Raw genomic sequence first — 21,473 nt, forward strand, 5'->3', positions numbered from 1 at the left:
ATTTAACTGACTGTTTTTATTTCTATCAATCAAATGTAGCAATCTCTATAGCATCTTTTCCATTTTTGTCATTTAACTTTTAACTCATTTTATAGCATCTTTTTCAATAAAGATGTGTATTTGGATTTTTTTATAAATCATATCCATCAGTCTTTTCTTGCATGGCTTCATGATAAATTTAGAAAAAAAAATTTGCAATCCCGGATGGACAGCAAATATTCACCTATATATTTATCTAATTATTTTTTGGCTTCACTTTTTAACATTCAGTATTCGATGGATTTGGAATTTACTTCGGTCTGGAGAACTGGGTAGAAAACCAGCTTCCACTAAACCAATATCATTTTTTGGAAAATCCATCTGTTCTACCAACTTGAAGTGCCACATTTTAACACCACAGTTTCTCCTGTACTTCTAAATTTGGGCTCTCCGTCCTGCTCCACTGAACAGTCATCTCCAGGGCTGTAACACGTTGTTTTAATTACTGTTGCTTTGTAATAAAGGCAGTGTAGTGTGACGGAGGATTAAGCACAGATGCAGAGGGTAGGGAGACAGAATGCCTGCATCAAAGCCCCAGTCCCCTCCTTCTAGCTCTGTGACGTGTGTGATATTTATCCTACCGGACCTGCATTTCCTTATTTGAAAAGGACAGCAATATTAGTATCTGCTTCCCAGGGTTGTTGTGAGGATCAAAGCACATTAACATATGTAAGGCACTTCCTTCAATCGTGTGCCCTCGGTCAGTGTTCCATTTTATTTACTCATGCATGTGTTCTTTCATTTTAATATCCAGCAGGCCTACTTTCTTTTATTCTCTTCTTTACCAACACTTTGTTGCCTGTTCTCGCCTTATTCTTCCACATGAGACCCAGAATCATTATGTCAAATTAAAAAGAAGATTCTACTTTGAATTTACAGATAAGGAGGGTGTGAGAGGGTTACAAGGTGTCCTTTTTGTCCAAGAATAAGGATTGTGTCTTAACGGATTCCAGTCTTCTCCAGTGCCCCAGTAGACAGAAGTTTTTTTTTTTTTTAACAAAGTAGAAGATACTCCCTAAAAAGTTCATATTTCAAGCTATTTATGGTTTTGCTATAAGAATGGGTCACTGGCATTTCTAACTGGTTAGTAAATACACATGAACACTGTTAATTTGGTATGTTTATTTTGTAAATGGCCAGGTCCTTGGAAAAGGCTACTATTTCACTCAGTCTTCGGCTTGGATTTTCCAACCTAGACGATCACATTTGCCACTAACTGTAATTGTTTCTCTTCTGCTTTCCAATTTTTAAAAAAGACCCCCTCCTTTTTTTGTTTGTTTTACAGAGCACAAGTTCAGTATTTTTTTCAGCGTTTTGACACCGTTTTCCTTCTCTTGTCTAATTGCATTAACCATACTTTCCAAACCTGCCTCCTGGTCTTGCTCTTAACTTTGATGAAAATGTTTGTCTCACTGATAAGCATAATGCAGGCAGACACTCTGAGAGAGGCATTTGCTCTCCCGTAAAGGAAATATCTGAAGGGAACGCTTGTAAAGAGCATATCAGGAAAGCCCAGACTGAGCTGTGCTCCTGCAAGGGGCTCTTGGGCCCCCTCCGCGCTGCCCACGCCTGGCCCCGGGGGCTGAAGTTTCTCCCTGCGTTTCCGCTTGAACAGCATCCAGCTGCCTCGCCTTTAAAATGCCAGGGCGGCCGCGGCTCCGCTCAGAGCCCCCTCTCGGCGGCTGGCCCGGGCTCGCCCGCGCCGCCGGGGCGCTGACTCAGCCGCAGCCCGGCCGCTGCCCGCCGAGCCGGGCCTGGGCAGCGCGCCCCGCGCCCCGCGCCCCCGACCCGCACGCGCCGCAGCGTGCGAGCGGCGGCCGCCCCCGGCCTCTGTGCCGGGAGGGCCGGGCCGGGGCCCCGCGAGCGCACGGGACGGCCTCGCCAGGTAAGGACTGCGGGAGCATCCCGGGACCCGCCGCCGCGCCGCCCGCATCGTCGGCTGTGCCGGGGCGTCGCGCGGGTGGGTGTCCGGCCGCGGACCGAGCCCGCCGACCGCAGGCGGCCGGTCTGCTCGCTGAGGTCCAGCCAAGCCCGGCCGCTACCGCGAGGGGACCCCCTGCTCGGCGGCGGGGAGGGCCGGGCCGGCGCCGGCAGGTAGCAGCAGCCTGGGGCTGCCCGGGGGGAGCCGCGCCGGGCTCCGCGCTGCAGCAGCCCCAGTTATGCTGCGGGCTCGGGTCTCAGAAACCTGGAAAGGCGCTGTGCCGTGTGTTCAAGGCACCGTCACTCCCGAGCCGTCCACTCTCCATCTGGGGTCCTCGGCCCGTCTGCCGTTGAGCGGTTTGAGGAGCCTGAGTTAAAACTGAATCAAAGTTAGGAATTCCTTCTTGTCAAGTTCGGTGCCTAAAATTCAGTCCCTTCTTGTGGCTGACGGTAACCTAGAACAGATTTTTCTCCGTGTAGCTGGTGAAGGTCACATTTGATGTAACTTCTGGGAAAAGTTCTGTTGGTGGCAGCTTTTCTAAAATGTCAGGTCTCAGTTGGATTTCGTCCTGATCTGCAGCGAAAAGCCTAATACAACCTTTCAAATATTTTTTCCAGGCTCTGGGTGATATTTTGGGAAATGTATGATGGAACTGGATTTTACAGTAGCCTCTGTTGCCCACAGGGAAAATTCCAGGAGGGAAAGACGGTCAGGAAAGACCAAGGTGATGTCGGCATAAGGTCACAGTATGGCTTTGGACCCAGAAATGAAGTCCCAGGCAGGGCCTCAGGGTGCCTTCCCCACCAAGGGGAGAGGTTCCGTTCTAATCCATTTCTGAATCAGCTTGCAGGATCTTTCTAAACACTGTGTGAGTTCACCTGAGCCTCCCCGGATTTCAAATGGAAAATCAGAATATCTGTGATGCAGTCTTACTCCTTTACATAAAATATGTATCCAGTGGACTTAGAGGGTAGACGCCTAGGTGCTGGGGAGCTTGTACGCACCCCCCCCCCTTAAGAGATGAAATGTACTAACCTGATTTGTGGTCTTGGAAACCTGCAAAGTGGGTTTAGGACAGCAGAAAGCCAAACATCCAAGGCCTTAGATGTGATTTATAAATTGGATTTGGATTAAGGCTACATTTTTCAGGGATGGCTCAGCATAAGGCATGTAACATCTTTGAGGACACATGAGAAGGAAAAGTGTCAAGCCAAAACTTATCCCGGAAAACTGTTCTGAAACCACTGACTTCACATTTGGCCAAAAGAGAAATTGTGGGTAAGCTGTTCGTTTATTCTATATAATCTTTAATATATTCTTATTCCGAATGACTAATTTCCCAGTCGTTTTTTTTCCAACTGTGTTTAATATTTCTGAACAACTTTCAGGTAATGGTTGCATGAAGTATAATGTGTCTCTGAACTCAAATATTTTTGGAAATTTATAGTATATTTCTGACCATTAGATATTCAAGATGTAAATTTAAAATAAACAAGGTTATGGCAGAATAAAGGATTTTTTAAACAGCATGAACCTTAATAAGCCTGAAAAAAATTAGTTTTCCTAGCAGTTCAATGACTGCTTGTAAGTTGTGATTTAGAGGGCTGCGTGTCTCTCTGGTTTATTTCCTTACTGGGTTAATGAAAAAGGCAGCCATTCTGAATACACTGCCCTGCTGGTTAATCTTTCTCCAACAAATATTTACACTACCAGGCTGCATTATCACAGCACAAACTCAAAATCTGCAGTCCTAAGATGATCTTGTGTAGTATCATTTAAACTGGACAATATTTCCATGGTCTAAATGGAAAATGAAATGGTATCAAGGAAAATGTCCTTAAATTATCCTGTCCGGCCACAAGAGAAAGAACAGGGTTTATAAAATTGACAGGTTTCCAAGACTCTGAGGCTAATGCTTCAACAAGTCCCGATGTGGAGGAAGACTGTAACGGCTCTGAGTTTTGGCACTGCAGGCTCTGGAGCTGGTCCATGCTCGTGAGTTTTTTTAGATAACGGAAGTTCCCATGAAAACATTAAAAGTGACAACATTTTCAACTATCTGAATTGTTTTGGAAGGAAATATTCCTGAAGTGCATCCTGTGCGCCCTACAATCCGGGAGCTGGCGAGTGGGAATTTATACATTTCCTGGTGACGGAGGATCAGCCCTGTTGAAATCAGTCGTCTTGTGTACACAGGGGAGGAAGAGCCCTGATGTTTGCTTAGCTGTTTAGATCCGCATTTAGTCCTGGCGCTGCCTCTGGTCAGATGACCTTAACTTAATCGCGTTGTCTTTTTGAGCTTCACTTCTCTCATTTGTAAAACCCCAGGAGAACCAATACCTAAAAGTCAGTTCCATTTGTTAAGTACTTAATGACGCTAAGCATTTTTATACCTGCTGTCATTGAATTCCCAGAGTAACACCTGTCCTCCCCATTTTCCTGATGAAGAAACTTATGATCAGAGAAGCAACTTGAATTACCAGAGGTTGTTCAGGGTAAGAGTAAGATTTCCAAACTGGGATCATCTGATTTTGAAACCTATATTCTGCCCCCCCCCATCATGTGAAGTTGCTTAAGGAAAACATCCCTGCTGTAGAGTTAGCACTCAAAAAAAAAAAAAAAAAGTAGCTGCACTTAATTATGATTACCAGTTTCACTTTGTGAGGATAAAATTAAATGAGATAACTCACGTTTGAGCCTGGGGAGCCGTCCCTCTGTAATTGGTCTCTACTACAATCGGTTATTACTTGGAGGCTCCTAACTCTTTCTGAGAGTCCGTTCCTGCCTTTTAAAGTTAGGAAGCCATTGCCATCTTTGCTGCGTCGTTGTGGAAATTGTGGTTGGTGATGTATATGAGAGAGCCTAGCACAGGGTAAGCATTTTACACACGAAGTCCTTGTGGACCTCCCTTTCCGGAGTCTGCACCTGCCTCCCCCGTGGACATCAGTGCTCAGTGTGCGTTCTTCAACACACGCCCCTATGCTGCACATTTCTGGTGGGGTCTCTACTGTGCCCCCAGGGATGATGATGCTTCAAGCCCTCCAGATGGAGCCCCCTTGGGAAACTTATTTCAAGGGAAACATGGAAAGACAGAATCCTAGATGGGAAGAGAGCCGACTGGGATCCCCAGTCTCAGAATCCCCAGCCGGCCAGAGACGTCTGAGAAGCCCTTGCAGCACAAAGAGGCTTCCACACAAACAAGCAGCCTTCAGTGTATCTACAGCTTTGGCCTCAAGCCCCTTAGGTCACGCCCTGCCCACCTGCTAACCCAATGACAGAAGAGGGTCTCAGTCAATGGCTGGCCTCAAGACACACACTCCATGTTCAGTATATAGTTTACACTCTCTTCTTATGGGAATTTTTAAATTTTTAAAAATTCTTCAAATATGTTTTAATGTTTAAATTATTTTTAAGTATTTAATTCTACTGCATAATATAGCTTTGTGTTAATATAAAGCAAGGCAGCCCACCACCAACACCCCTCTGGGAAGAGGTGCCCTTCCACCGCGGGCCACACCCCTGCACACTCAGTGTTGGATCCTTCCTCTAAAAGATCTGACTCCTAGTGCCTTGGCCCGCAGAACTGCACAGACTCCAGAATGGCATTTCATCCTTGTCCTTGGGCTGTCTTGACAGAAAGGTACCCTGAGCTTCCCCTGTGGGTTGAGAAGGGTCAGAGAAGCAGGCAGTCTTGCCAGCCCTCCTGCAGTCTGCGCCCGGGGCAGACACTGGGGATTGAAGTCTGATGTTCTTTCCGTGGACGTGAACTTTCATGCTCAGGTGGCCGTGACAAGTTGACCAGAGATGGCAGGTGTGATGAGCTCTGCTTGAAGTTTCAGGAGGAGCTTACAGAGGAGAACATGTGAAATCGACTAGCACCACGCTTACCACAGGCAGGCCTGCGGAGCTGCGCGTGGACTCTGAATCTGACTGTGAAAACGTCCCCTACAGCGTGAGAGTGCAGCAGAGGCATTCTCGTAGGATCACCTGGGAGGCTCGTTGTAGGATTCAGGTGCAGAGGCCCAACCCCAACCCCCTGAACCAGAACTTCAGAGCTGGCAGTGTACACTTCAGCGAGAGATGATCAAGCACCTGAAGTTTAGAGGCTAAAATTTGAGAAGCACAGGCCCTGTTTGGGGAAGTTAGAACTGTTTGCACACTCATTGGATCTGAACTTTGGACACTCCCTCCCCCCGCCAAGTTCACGGCTCACTCTGTCTGGACAGAAGCGCAAATGCCCTTGTTCTCCTTTTAGACCTGGAGAGACACACATTCACTCCCACAGCAGGCCTCACTCAAGGGCGTTTTGTGATTTCCTGTTTTCCACAAAAGTCACGATGCAGTCGGCTGTCAGCACTGCCTGTAGCCAAAGCGTTGCTGTCCAGACTGACGTGGCCTCAGTCTCGCCTGCACCAGCCCTGGAAAATCACAGAAAGACAAACAGCAGAGGCCATATCTAGAAAGAAACCTGTGCTTTTGGGTCTAAGGCGATCGTGTCTGGGCTGGTTAGAAAAGGCCACTTGGCTAATGCTGGCCTCTCTTGGGACACTTGCTCTGTGACCCTCGAGCTGCCTAAGGCCACCACGTGGAAAGGCCACAACGTTGAAAGGGATACCCGAGGAGCCCGGCTGCTCCAGCCCCAGCTGTGAGTCTTCCCTGCGTGGACTCCAGACATGTGAGTGAAGGAGCCCGCCAGAGGCCCCAGCCCCAGCCACCATCTGACCCAAATGCACATCGGAACTCCGAGCAGGAACCACCCAGCTGAGCCCAGTCAACCTCCAGACTCATAAGCAAAACAAATGACTGTTATTTGTTTGTGAATAATTACCAGAAGAGTCTCTTGAAGAACAGTGTTTATCTCAGTCTTGAGGCAAACACAAGATTGCCAAGGGCAACACGGGGTTGGGGGCAGAGCCTAGAGGGCCTGGATGCCCAAGGCCTGATTTCCCAAAACTGCTGGGCTCCGAGTCCTCACCTGCAGACGGATAGAACAACAGCCGCAGGTGTTCGCACCGACATCTCTACGTGCGGGCACTGTCCTCGGTGTTTTTTTGTGATGTTACGCCTCGAATCCTCATCTTGAATCTGTAAGGTTGGTGCTATAATCATCACCCTATTTTATCCATGAAGAAACTGAGGCACCCAGAGGTTAAGTGATTTGCCAAGTTGCATTGCAGTAAAAGGGATTCAGGCTGAGATTCAAAGCCTGAGGACTGGCTCCAGGTCCCAGTCTCACCCTTTGTACTCTCTCCCTCTCCACGGAGGCTGCTGGAATACCGACGAGATTGTGTATTTGAAAGTGTAGGTACCTAACAGTATCAGGGGCTGAACTTGACCTTCTCTGCGGGAAAGATCTAGTCCACGGAGCTCCGGGACCTGCAGCATCAGCACCACCAGGAAACTTACCAGGAACGCAAGTCCTAGTGACTGTGTCACCTTTGCTTTGATTGCAGAGGGCGATGCCTGGGTCTGATTAACACCTTCTTACAACCGGAACTGCTGCACAAAGCTACCCAGTCCTGGCTACCAGTCCACCTGCATCACTCTTTGCTGTGAGCCCTTCTGCACAGACTCAGCGTGAGTCCACCCAATCTTCAACAAGGATGATCCTTTACTTTTCCTGAAATAGAGACCTCTTCATATGCTGCACATCCTCTCGGGAGGGAGAGGTCTGGCTTTTCCCAGCCCGTGTCTTACCTAGGGGGCAGAAGCTACAAGCCCAGCCTCCCAGAGTCAACCCTCTGTCAGGCAGCCCCTCCCCTGGGTAATAACAGGATGATTGGAGTGTCTACTGATTTTGACACATGTTTTACCAGTGCATCCCCCACCGTCCTGAGCTTGGAGCTTTGTGCGTAAATTCTCAGGCTTCATCTGTTCACTTGAATCTGGCTTGCTGGGCTCAAAGGAAAGAAGGCATTAGCAGAGAATGGGAGGGCTGCTTTATGTTCTGCAGAAAACAAGCCGACATTTTCAAGGTCTCTAAACAGAGAAGGGTAATTAATAATTACAGGCTGGACTGATCTTCCCATCTCCCACACCCTCGGTGACTAGGATGTGAAATCTGGCCAGGTGCTGAGTGACGATCCCTGCACAGACACAGAGATCCGGAAGACGGACTGTGCACTGTGTGGACCCCAGTGGAGCCTGACTCTTGCCCCCTCCAGATGGCCCAGAGCACCAGACTCCTCCAACACCCACTGCTTTCCCTCAGGGGCTGCTAACAGAGTTCTTTCCACTTGTGCAAAACACTCTTCCATGTCTCCTGTTCCATCTGAGCCGGCAGCCCTGAGAGATGGGTGTCACTGCCCTGTTCTCATGAGGAAGCACAGAGACCCACCCACGCCACCCCACTGGCAACTAGTGGGCTGAGCCCAGTTTGAGACGGCCAAGTGTGCATTCGACCTCACCTCCTGGGCTCCCAGTTGGGAGGCATTTCTTCCCCATGGAGGTGGAAGAGAGATGTCTTTGCATCTGGAATTTTGTAGAAAAGGAGAGAAGATGATGACACTAAGGAGCCGGATTCTCTCAATGTGTCACTCCCTGCCTGGCCCTAGAAAAGAGCTCTGGCATCTTGTCCAATTTGCTGCAGCTCTGGGGCATCAATGTATGAAGACTCTGCCATTGCAGGGTGTTGCCCACTCCACTCCTCATCATTCACTTCCCAGTGGCCACCCACGCCTTCCCTTCTAGGGCTCCCGGGGCCTGGTCCACAGAATGAGCCAAAGTAACAGTGGACAAAGGGAATTGCCCGGGTGGGAAAGTGTCTTGGTACCCACTGGAGTAGCCACAGCCTGATGTGTAAATTTCTCAACATACCTCAGAGAAATCTAACTCTGCATTTACCAAGCTGGATGGCTTACAACAGCCCCCAACAACCAGGCCATGTCGGAGACCCAGGAGGCTCCTGAAGCCGGGCCTTCTGGCTGTGCTGACCCACATCTGTTCTGGGTGGCAGGTCTGGGAAACAGGCAAGTGCACTTTGCACAGCCTCCTTCCCAAGGGAAGAAGAGGTGGTTGAAAGGAATCAGAGGAGTGGCAGGTGGAAGCTGCAGCTCATGTGGTCACAGAGGAAATCTCTGATAAGTCCAAAGCTCTTGACTTCCCTGAGTAACCAAGATGGCTTGGTCTAACTCGTAGCTTGCTTCTTTAAAGCAACACGTACCTGAGGGAGCAAAATCAAATATCTACAGACGCTGGGCAGGTGACAAAAATGACTGAAGCTGATTGAGTTGAAGGCAATAGGGGGTGGTGGGGACTGTGGAAAATCAGACACAGGAACAGTCTAAAGGGGACACTGGCAACTTAGGTCCGATTCCACTTTGCCAAGCAGAAATGTAGACCCAGGGTAGCTAGATCTGACAATTTTCCAAAAGCAAAAATTCTGAATCTTATGTAAATCTCCCAATGGCCAATTCTTTAAAATTAAAGCCAGATTAAACTCATAGCCACTCTGCAGCCTGAGCATAATGTATCATTGCCTGAATCTACCAGAGGACCAAGTTTTGTGACCTTGGATGCAGACATGACGTTGGCGTTGTCTGGTAGAGTGGAATATGAGGCCCAATTTAGAAAACAGACAATTCAGAGCTGTTCTGGTGAAGAGAAGCCAGATGGGCCTCCCTTTCCTGCCCCAGGTTGTTGGCCCTGAGACCTTCTAAACTGACAATTCTTCCCCAGGCTCACAGGAGCCCCCTGGTGGGCCAGGAGAGTTTCTGCAGGTTCCAAACTTGTCACCAAGTCCCTGAAAGCACAGGGTGAAGGACATCTGGCGTGAAGGAACTCGTTTCAGGACCCCTCCATCTCTCCTGCCTCTCAGCAGAGGCAGTCACTCAGAGTGACCATGATGCAGTCAAAATGTAGCCCCTCTCTCCTCAGGGCACCCTCAAACCTTCTCAACCTACGTCATGTATAATAGGCTCACAGAGTTATCTCCCTGGATCAGGGGGCCTCTCTGAGCCTCAGTTTCCTCTTCAGTAAAATCAAAATACTAATCCCTGCTGTGCCAGCTCACAAGGCTGTGGTAGGTATGAAAATGAGATATGGATGTAAGGGTTAGATGTGGATCAAGGCAGAAGATAGGGCTTGTTACCATTTTGCGTATCTGGGTTCTTTACTAGCAAGATGGGAAGAACTTGGCTTTGGTATTCCTTGCCTGTCTGCACTAGGCAGGCGTCCAGGAAGTGGGCCCGGCAGGCAAATATTGATTTCTGAATGTCCTGATCATGGGGACTCACTGGCTTTGCTCGTCAGCAGTGTGTTTCTGTTGTGCTGAGGGTAGGTGGGGGGCGGCCCACGAGTAGCCCTGCATGCTCCTGGGAGGGCTAGTGCGGAGGGCCTACGCTGGCCCTGGTGGGGACCTGCCGCCTCCACAGCCGGAGAACCGGTCAGTGCTCCAGACGCAGGGCGATGGCAGAAGGCAGAGCAGGGGCCACCACCCTCACTGTGCTGGTCCACTGAGCCCAGAGCAGAGACACAGGGGTGAATGCGGATCCCTGCCCTCCAACGGGGGGAGCCAGGGAGGGTGGGCACACACCTGCTGAAGCCTTTCCCTGTCCGAGCAGAACACGCACTTGAAGCCAAGAGTCAGAAGAAACCAAATAGGAGATTTTCAGTTCAGATCAGGAGCAGTGCGGTTGAACTTGGCCTGAAAACTTTCCTAGGCGAAGCGGGCTTTGTCGGCAGAAGGGCTGGTGCGAACCAAAGCATGGAAGTGGGGAAAGCCCGAATTGTGTCTGAGAAACCCGGTGACTGGATTATGATGGGGGGGGGGCAGAGGCAAGAAAGGAAGGGGAGAGGAGAGGAGGGAGGGGGAGGGCCAGGAGGGAAGAGAGGGAGTGGGGAGAGCCGGGGAGGGTGGGGGAGGGCGGTAAAGGCCACCCTTCTGCCCAGACGCCGCCTGCCTCGGGGAAATCAGGACTGCTCAAACAGGGGAGGCCTTTCCTGCTAGCACCCCCAGCCCACACTGAGACTCTCTTGGTGGGAAGCCCTCTCAAGAGACATCCCTGCAGGGCTCCTCCTGCCCTGAGCTCCTGGGCCCAGCCCGGGGGTGTGGTGGGGTGGGGAGTGGTCACAGCAGGGGCTCCCCTGCCCTCAGGTGAGTGTTCAGCTGCCCGCCCCCCTCTTAGTTGCTGTTGGCTGGGCCGTTGCCTTGGTTTCTTTATTTCTAAAGTCAGGGTACCGTGACTCCGCGCCCCACAAGGCCTTGGCCTGTGGGCAGTGAGCCAGCACTAAGTGTTCAGCGAGGCGCCAGCTGGAGGCTTCCGGGCACAGCAGCTGGTATTGGCTGGACTCCAGCGCTTTTGCCCTGGAGCGCTTGTCTCCCGGTGGCTTCCTTCCCCCGGGGGCCTGGCCTGCAGCTGGACCAAAAGGCGAGGAAGCCAGGTTCTCGCCCCAGGATGTCTGGGTGCTTCTTTCAGAATCACGATGCTGCCTGCTGAAAAGAATGTGATGTCCCTGGTTAAGGGCTGCTTGAGCGTTTATTCGCTGGCTTTATTTTCACTTAAATGCGACATTTGCCACTGATTTTTATATCCTGTACAAAATGCCTCCAATAAAAACAGATGCATTTTAAAGAGCTCTTATCAATGAATCAGCGAGACAAATTAGCTTCTAAAATCCTGTTCTCCTGAACAGATGTCTGGGAAGTTCTCAGGACTTCCAGAAGGGAGTCTTCGTGGAGAGACTCTTCACTTTACAAGGTGATTAGGACCTGGTTCCACTGCTAAGAGCTTATCATTTGGGATGGGGGATGTTGGCAGGTGGCGTAACAGGAAGTTGAGTGTGCAGTTCAATGTCACAGAGAGTGCAGGCTGGCAGATCAGTTTAGTGTGGGATCTAAGCCAGGTCCCCATCGGGGTTGCCTGGCAGAACAGCAAAATAAGAGAGCGGTATGGAGAGGGAGAGCTCAGTGCCCCCCGGGGGGTGGGGGTCAGGGGTCAGGGGTCAAGGGTCAGGAGCAGATCCAGATATTATGAGCCATAAAGCTGATGCCACACAGGGAGCCCTCCTTCATAAAGTGACACAAAATTATGAAAACAAAAGTAAGCACAAAAGCTTAATTTTCTCATTCTAAATAAAGATTTGGCAAATAAATCACAGCAAATTACAAATCATAAAATATTTCAAAAATTATTTTATTTAAAAAAAAGATGAAAACTCTATCGACATCACAAAACCCACAAAGTTAACATCATTTTTAAAAATTCACTGCTTGACCCACCTTGATGGTATTTTTATTCTTACATTTTTGGCTGAATTTTGATCTCCTCTTCATATTTCAATTGCTTTTGTAAAATCATTTCAACAGAAAGTAGAAAGAGTGTCGATCTTCTTTCATAGTTGGCCAAACTTTGATTTTTTTTTTTTTGGCTTAATTTCGAATGTTTCTTTTAGCTTCACAACTCGTTACTGATAAATGTCATAAATCCTCACAGATGTGAGGAAACCACTATCACAGTTGTTTTATTTCTCAGCTGTAAGATTTCAAGGCCCTTCCAATCTGCTCAGGCTGTGACTAACTGTCACCACTCAGAACTGACGACCCCCCTCAGCCAGCTGTCTTTGACGTCCACACTGTGGTGGTGCATTCAGAGCGCCATCCCGTCTTCACAGGTGTCCGCCTTTCATGCCGGTCTAGAGAGAAACCCACAGCGGCCGCACAGTGGGGAGGGCTAGGCCACTTCAGGCCAGGGAAGAGCATGCACAAGACAAGGGTGAGGCGTCTACTTTGGTGAAGTGGAGCGTCTGGGCAGCTTGTGGGGGGCCAGGAGGCAGGAAAGCACGTGGGAGCAGATGGAGAATGGGAAAGTGTCAGATGCTGGCAAGCCTCTGAAAATAGACCAACCTGCTTTTGCTTAAGGAATCAAAGGCTCGTCCGTGGCTCTAAGCATGTGAAAGCCGACAGAGTCGATTCTAAAGACTGAATCTTCTCTGCCGCTTAGTAGCCAGGAAAACCTTGCTGCACGTGGTCTCTTTATACCCGAGTCATTGCAGGTTAGACAAGTTTATCTCAATAATCCAAACTGAATTATTTCCAACTGAACATCCCCTTGGCCTGATCCCCAAAGTGCTGCTGATTCTTGAAGTCCTCAAACTGCAAGGAAAGTAAGCTTGGTGATCAGGAAGTTGGAGTTGAAAGAGGCAGTGTTCTTAATCATTTGAAGTTAATACATCTTGCTTTTGCAAATTTTGCTAAAATATATGGCCATGAGGACATACCATTAGAGCACATGCCTCCCAGGGTCTTGGAAGGGGCCCACACAAGTGAGGAGCCCTGAGACTTAAGCCCCATTAGTCTTACGGTAAATGCATCTCTGAAGTGGAACACAGAAGGTCTGAGAAGGCTTCCTGGAGGAAGAGGCAGTTGATCCAGGCCTGGGAGACTTTGGCTGGTCAATGAGAGTAGACATTCCAAGTGCGGGGATTAAAATGAGCAAGGCATCCAGTGTGTCCGGAGGAATGCAGAGGAAGCAGGGTGGAGCCAGGCGGGTCTTGAACACTTGGCTGAAGGACTGACTTGATCCTGGGGGTGATGGGAGCTGTAGCACATTAATGAATAATTCAGTCATTCGGGGTGGTTGGTCTAGCAGTGGGCATCGGATGGGGAAATGAGCAGCAAGTGACCCTGAGGAGGGACCTGGGTCAGGTTACTAGGGCTTAGGAAGGACCGGAAAGGAAGGTTGGAAAAAGAAGGCTTTGGAAGGTAGACTCTGTAGGCCTAGGGTGTAGGGGACAGAAGAGAAAGGTCCAGAAGAACTCAGGCAGCAGTGATGTCACTGATTGCTCAGAATATTAACAGGTATGATTTGAAAGAAAAAGAAAAATGTGCCCAAATACATCTAGGAAACACTAATTACAAAACAGCTACACTGGGTCTCTTCAGATCTCTAATGGGTCAGAGAGTAAATATTTCAGGCCTGGCGGGCCATGCGGTCTGACGTGGCTGCTCCCCTCTGCCGCTGCAGTGCAGAAGTGGCCAGAAATGTGCAAACACCGGCATGGCTGGGTCCTGCTGAAACTACACTTACGGACCCTGAAATCGGAATTATGTATCATTTTCATGTGTTGTGATTTCAGGTGCTTTTTTTTTTTCAACTATTTAAAACTGTAGAAACCATTCTTATCTCGTGGGCCTGTGCAAAAACAGACAGAGGCCAGATTTGGCCCATGGGCTGTAATTAGCAGATGTCACTGTCCCAGGTCATCATGAAGGGCCATGAGCTGGGATGTTTCCCATATGAACGGAGCAGCACTCAGGGGATTCTCCACCCTATTCCAACACGTTCCAGGAGATGTTGCTCTAAGAATCTGAACCTGCAGGACTTAGTGTGGTTCTCAGCTGCTACAGTATGAATGTTTGTGCCCCCCCCCACCAAAGTCCTACATTGAAATCTTAACCCCCAAATTGATGACATTAGGAAGTGAGGCCTGTGGACGGTGACTGAGCATTAGGATGGGGCCCTCATGAATGGGATTAGTGCCCTCATCAAAGAGCCCCTAGAGAAGTCCCTGGCCCCTTCTACCGTGTGAGGACACAGCGAGAAGTCTGCAGCCCTGAAGAGGGCCCTCTCCTGTCCATGCTGGCACCCCGATTTTGGACTTCCAGCCTCCAGAAGTGTGAGAAATAAATTTCTGTTGTTTACAAGCCACCCAAGCTGTGGTGTTTTGTTATAGCAGCCTGAATGGACCAAGGCACCAGCAAAAGGCAAGTCCAGATGGACAGCTAGTTGCGGGATATTATGTAGTGCTTGCTGTGAACCAGACGCTTTTATTAATTCTTCTTGGTCCTACCAGCACCCCATTGAGGAAGTTAGTGTTGCTCTTGCCTATCTGCAGACGAGCAAGCTGAGACCCAGAAGGGCTAAGGGATTTGCTCCAGGCCACCATTGTGGGAAGGCAGAGCTAAATTCAAGCCTCTTGAGAAGAAGAAGGGGCTAGCAGTGATAATGTGGCCGGGAGAGGGCTGTCTTAACTGCAGAACTACACAAGGGCGACTCCATGCGGCCAGGAGCAACACTCTGGGACATCCCAGTGACGAAGTCCAACTGGCAAGACTGGCCCTCAGGAGAGAGGTCGGGCTGGAAATAGAAACTGGGACTTGATTTCCCTTACGGCCTTCCATAGTAATGTTATACCACACCCAGCACACCTGCTGCTCCCTGCCAGACAAGCCCACAGCTAGGTTATGCAAATGAGCACAATTTAGGGCAAGCACATTCTTTGCTGCTGAGCTGAGAAGGTCAGCCAGTCTGGTCAGTGTTCCCATGGGGGAACACGTGCACCACGACCCTTGGATCTGGAAGGCACCTGTCTAGCATCCCCTCTGCAGCTCGCACTGAGATGTGCTTTGGGTACCTGGAGAGAGAATCCCATTCACTAGGCTTCTGCCTCTGGGGGTAACCCCACGGGATACCCTAAAGGGAGGAACTCAGGAGGCCTCTACCTTGGTTCTCCATCTGCTTGGCCAGCTGGGAGGGGCTGCCTCGCCACCCTTTCCTCTGCTTCGTTGTCTCCCTGTGACTCCACAAGGAAGAACAGCTGAAGGGCAGGGGAAGAGCTCTGACTGCCAAGCACAGAAAGGCCATGCAACCTGACCAAGGTCACACAGCCACCAAGAGGCAGAACCATTACTCAAACCCTGGGGGGCCACCCCTCAGCCTGCTGCTATCTGCATTTCACTGTCCCTGCCTCACTGTAGAAATCCATAGCCAAGGAGCAGGTTCGTGTCCAGAACTGGCCTAGAGTATCCAGAACACTGTGGGGTATTGGGGGTGGACTGATGCAGTGATTGTGATGAAGGGGCCATTTTGACAGAGGTGATTTAGCACCACCCCATCCAAAGAGCACAGCCCAAGTGCGGAGTCCCAGTGTTTACTTAGAGATGTTGAGTAATAGGCAGCCCATCTCACCCTGTCCCTGACCCTACCTCTGCCCAGACTCTCATCCATCCCTGAGCCCCATCACCCTACTAATTTACCACATTGCTCAGTTTTTTAAAAACGTTAATGATTTGTTTACCAAGTTTTGTCCAAATGCCCTTGGTCTCAGAGGAACAGCCTCCAAACTGTCAAGTTTCCATATCAATCCCTGTCCAAACCCTTCTCCTTAGAAATCTGTAGATGCATTGAAGGAAAAAGGCTGGTGTTCCCTGGTCTTTGGTTTCTGCAAGGTGCTCTGCTCACAATGACGGAATCCTCCAAGACAACCTGCCCGTTTTCCTGGTGAGGATGCCAGGCTCGGTGACTTGCTCAAGGTCATTCAGCTTTTCCACAGCAGATATGATCCCGTACCGAGGGGCATGCTTCTCCTCTGTTTATGGGGACAGAGGAGGTAGGCAAGGAACCCTGTGATGGTGACCCCATCCCTGAGCTCTTACGGAACCCATGGGGAGCCCATGGATTCCCGAGGGCCATGGGCACCCACAGCGGTGTCGTCTGTCCTGACAAACATCTTTACATATGCAGACGAGTTTTGCACCTTGGATGTGCACAGCCACTGTGGCTGCCTGCCTTGGAGGGGGCATTAATTTCAAGGAGATTAATTACTCCCGGAGACAGCCAAGTCAGTCTCCTGCAGCTCGCCTCTGTTGGTCTGAGTCATTGTGGGGAGGCAGGCTTGCGTAGCTCTTCTGAGTCCCTCGTACCATCAGGTACAGCCAGAGGAGTGCAGCCCCCAGTCCTGATCTTGCTCTGGGCAAGGGGAATGCTCCTTGGGAAATTCAGTCATTGTAGGACGTCCCTTGTCAGAGGACACCAGGCGACTGGCTGTGTGCTCCACTGCATTCTGGGGAAGCCAGGAAGGTGGGCAGGCTGAAGGCAGGAGCATCCTGTAGTCCTGCAGTCGGCCAGGGGAGACGGGCATCTTTGGAAGGAAACCATCGAAACAAAAATAAAAGCAGCAGAGAATAATTTCATCCCGTGTTCACCCTCTGTCGGGCACTGTGCTTAGCACTGTCAATGCAGTTCCTCATTCGCTCTTCTCAGAGAGCCAGTGACAGTCACTGGGGCATTATTAGCACCATTTTAACGATAAGGAGACTGACATTTGAAGAAGTCACATCACTTGTCCAGTGTCACATGGCTGGTCAGCCAGGTGGCCAGGATCTGAGCTTGAATATCACATCCCAGGACCTGAAATCGTAACCACTTCAACCCCGTCCTAAGAAGGGAGCTTCCACAAGTGTCTGGCTTCTGTTTTCATGTGAGAAAGGGCTTTGAGACTTTAACCCTGGTGGCTGGAAACAACCGCAGAACGGCTCAACACACCTGAGTCAGCCTGGCTGTTTGTGAAAAGACACTTCCCGCTGAGGCTTTTGGAAAGTGGTGGGTTTTCTCTGGGAGAGCGAGGGGGTGTGGACTGAGTGGAGCAGGTTCGGGGAGGCCTGTGCCTGAGGTTGTGGTCAGGCTGTGAAGGGTTTGTGCGCGGGCAGCCTGAGCGGAGGGCGCCTTTGTGTCACACTCGCTGCCGGGGAACTCCCTGCTCATCAGTGTCTGCAACTCAGTTTCATTATGAGGAGAAAAAAGGTTGATTCTCTCCATTAAAAAAAAAGAAAAATCTGTTAAAGGCTCTTTGCCAGTGTTCAGTAATATAAAAGGTAAATAATTATGTAAGGGCACAAATGAAATTGCACTCAGACTAGAAATGTAGGCTCAATTTCCTGAACATCTCCTTGGCCACGGGTCTGATGTAAGACATTTGGACATCTCCAAACGAATGAGACTTTGTAAATGAGTCCTCTGTGCTTCAAAGGAGAAGGGAGGTACACAAAAGCCAGGGGTCATCCTTTGGACCCTGGCAGCCTTGCCCACACTCTGTTGTCCTCACTTCACGACCCTCATCTACCTCTCAATTAGCTGACGGCACGTCTCTAGGCATCCAGTGTCCCAGGCAGATGGCACCCCGTTCCTACAGCCTGGCTGTTTCCATGCCCACCCCAACTACTTCCCTCCAAACACAGGCACACTTACTCTGCAGCATCTCTGTGGGGCCCCACGGCCCAGCCCCACCACGGCCGCAGAAGCACTGCTCCGTCTGGGGGCCTGAGACTGGGACACCTCAGTCTCAGGAACCTGCTCAGCTTGGTGACCACAGCCCGCCCATTGTCACTGCTCTTACCACACCATAAATGGAAACCCTTTTCTAAAATATAAATTGTGCAGAAATATCAGCCGTGGCTATTCTCACTGTGCACAGACCTTTTCCTTGTGACAAGATGGGAACTCTTCCTGCAAAGCTCATGGGCTTTTCTCTTTCACCTTCACCCGGCTCATCCTGGATGACAGTCTGCCCCAGAGGAGATTAGAATGCTACAGGAGGCAGGCGGAGAGAAAGGCCACACTAATACTCAGTTCCTGACAATCAAAAGTATGATTATGCAGCAGAATAATAGCCTTGGAAGCCAGGCTATTTTCCTGAGAAGAGATGTTCCAAACTCCCTTATTTCTTTCTTTAGCATATCACAAACCACTTTAGAGGCATCAGCTCATAAATTTCTCCTGTGGTTTAGAGCCTTGTTCATGTTCTTAATGAGATGTTAGCTGCATTCAAGAAGGGGATTTAGACCCGGGAGAAGTAAAATTTTTTAAAAGTAGGACAAAAAAATGGCAGAGAGGTTGGTGAAAGAGAGATTGAAGGTGTTAAGATGTGTCCACTAATTTCTCTTGTCCTCACTCAGACTTGGAGAGGCAAGGTACTCTAGGTAAACTGGGGGATCTCTGGGATCTGGGGGTCCCTGCCTCTTGGGGACAGTGGGGCAGACACAGAGAAATGGTGGTCAGGCTCCAGAGCAGAATGAAACTAGACATCAGTAACAGTAAGGCAGCCAGAACACGTTTAAATGTTTGGAGATTAAGCAGCACACTTCTAAATACTTACAGGTCAAACAAGAAATCACAATGCAAATCAGAAAATATTTTGTGCTTGTGGGTACAGCTGAAGGACCACTTTTGGGAAAATGTGTAGCTCTAAATGCATAGATTGGAAAAGAAGAAAGGTCCAACATCAACGATGTGCGCTTCCAACCGAATAAAGCCGAAAAAGAACGGCAACATCGAAGGAAGAAAATAGTAAAGTAAGGGCAGAAGTCAATTAGACAGAAAGCAAGCATACCACAAACCAAGAGTCAGCTTTTTGAAAAGATTAGTAAAACTGGTGAACTGATGAAGAAAAAGAAAGAAAATGCAAATTACTGACAGCAAGAATTACAGGGTGACTATAACTCAATAAATAAATGTTAAGAGAAAAAAGAGAATTACAGGGTGGCATTACAATAGATTCTACAGACGTTAAAAATAGTAAGGGGTGGGTACAAACAACCTGCAGTAAATTTGACAATTTAGATGAAATGGACACATTTCTTTAAAAACATAGTGGCCCGAGAGAGGTGGCCTTGAAGCTTGGCTGTCTCACGTTCCCAAAGCCTGAAGGTTGCCTTAAGGTGATGCAGGAAATCACTGGATCAGACAACATTTACACGTTTGACACTTGGAAAAAGATGACCTCATTTATAATCAAAATGAGACATTACATTTTCTCTGCACATCAGAGTTGTGGTGTGAATGATTTTCAATTTTCATACGTGGTCTTGTTTCCAGGGGGGACAATAAAAGGGCCAAAGTATAATTTTCAGAAAGTTAAAATCACAACTCTCATGCAAATACATAAAGTGGGCAAAGATTTTCTTTTTAAATATTAATGGGTTAAGTGTTTATTTGTTTTTTTATGTGTTGGGGAGAGGTAACTAGGTTTCTTTATGGATTTTTAAATTAATTTTTTATTTTATTTTTTAGTGGAGGCACTGGTGATTGAACCCAGGACCTTGTGCATGCTAGGCGTGCACTCTGTCACTGAGCTATACCCTCCCCTCTAAAGTGAGCAAAGATTTATTCAATTCATTAGGGACGGGACCATCAAGATGGTAAGGCTGGCTCGAAAAGGCTGGCTCGAAGGGAACTGGAAAAAGTGAATAATTCCAAGTCCCTGAAAGAAAGGTTGCTTGAGTATGTTTGCTAATTTACACACAAAACTTGTTAATGTCCTACAGAGTAATAAACTATAACCTTTAGGGTGATTTTTTTCTACCACACAAAATCCTTTGCTTTGCTATCAGGCAAGAATCACCTGCATCGCTATCGGTTTTCTACAGGTTACATCTGCATCCAAGTTGATCTCTACAAATTCAGTGCATTACCCGAGCAAAATCCTGGAAGGTTTATTTTAATGGAAATTGACAAACTGATTCTAAATTTATATGGAATTGAAAGGAACCAAGAATAGTCAAGATAATCTTGAAAATAAACAAATTAAGAGAATGTATAGTATTAGATTTCAAGACTAACACAAAATAGCTACAAGGCAAAAACTGTAAGGAAAACATGAAAGCCTGGAAGAATCACAATTGTGGTAGGAATCTTTAACACACTTATCTCAAAACTGAGTCTTCTAAAATTCATTTAAGAGGAGAGGAGGAACTGTTAATAATCTTAAAGAGACTTCAGACATACTGTGTGGAACTTGTTCAGATCTTAATTCAAACAAACCTACTGTAAGAAGTCAATTTTGAGATAATTGGGGAAAATTAAACATGTATTGAATATTGTATATTAAAGAGTTAGACTTGATTTTTATTGGTTATGATAGAGGTATTGTGGTTATGGATACTTAAGAAAAATGAGTATATATACCTGAATGGTAGAGCTCATGCTTAGCATGTGTGAGGTCCTAGATTCAATTCCCGGTACCTCCACTGAAAAAAAAACAGTTCTCCATTTTTAAGGCTTTATATTGAAGTATTTTACTGGCAAAATGACATTACCTGGGATTTGCCTCAAAATACTCCAGGGAAAAAATAGGAGACACATGAAATGAGTGACATAATATTCGTAACTGATAAGCCAAGTAAGTACGTGCAGGTTTATTATATTACTGTCTCTACTTTGTGTATGTTTTAAAATTTCCATAAAATTTTAAAATCAAAATTTTTCATCTCCATAAAACAGAATATAATTTAAAATTGGAGGGATCAAATATCCATGAGAAAAGAGAAGCCTTATAATGGATAATCTTGATTCACTGAGCACATATAAAATCTTATATTTCCCCCAAAACAGAGAATACCCCAAACGTCTGTCTATTTAATAATTTTTGAAAAATTTTATTTCCAAATAATATTTAAATCAATAAAAATCAATGTCAGTGAGAAAAATGGTCCACAAAGTCTATGGAAATATCATATTTTCCATGCATGAAGCAAAAATCATACTCAAAGAAAAATTCACAGCCTTAAAAATTATTTTTTAACATGGAAGATTGAAAATAAATTTATTAAACTGTCACCTTAAAAATCCAAAAAAAGAACAAAAAACTAACAAGAATAGGATAAAGGGATTAATGTAGGTAAAATCAGACCTATAAAAATCTTCATTTTTATGATTAAAGATAAGAAATTTTCCCTTTGAAAAAGAGGAACAAGGCAAGGATGCCAACCTACTGTCATCCCTACTGTGGACCATTTTGC

At 47.8% G+C, this 21,473-nt stretch overlaps 1 protein-coding gene across 1 annotated transcript in view; it reads left to right on the plus strand.

The window, feature by feature from the left end:
* The first annotated feature begins 1,852 nt into the window (after window positions 1–1,852).
* Window positions 1,853–21,473, plus strand: part of CTXND1 (cortexin domain containing 1) — a 34,879-nt gene continuing 15,258 nt past the window's right edge. The window contains exon 1 of the mRNA XM_031440705.2: window positions 1,853–1,924. The gene's annotated coding sequence lies outside the window, so the exon portion shown is untranslated. The remainder of the gene's footprint in view (window positions 1,925–21,473) is intronic.

The sequence above is a fragment of the Camelus dromedarius genome, chromosome 29 (genome assembly GCF_036321535.1).
Source record: "Camelus dromedarius isolate mCamDro1 chromosome 29, mCamDro1.pat, whole genome shotgun sequence".
In the NCBI taxonomy this organism is placed as follows: Eukaryota; Metazoa; Chordata; class Mammalia; order Artiodactyla; family Camelidae; genus Camelus; species Camelus dromedarius.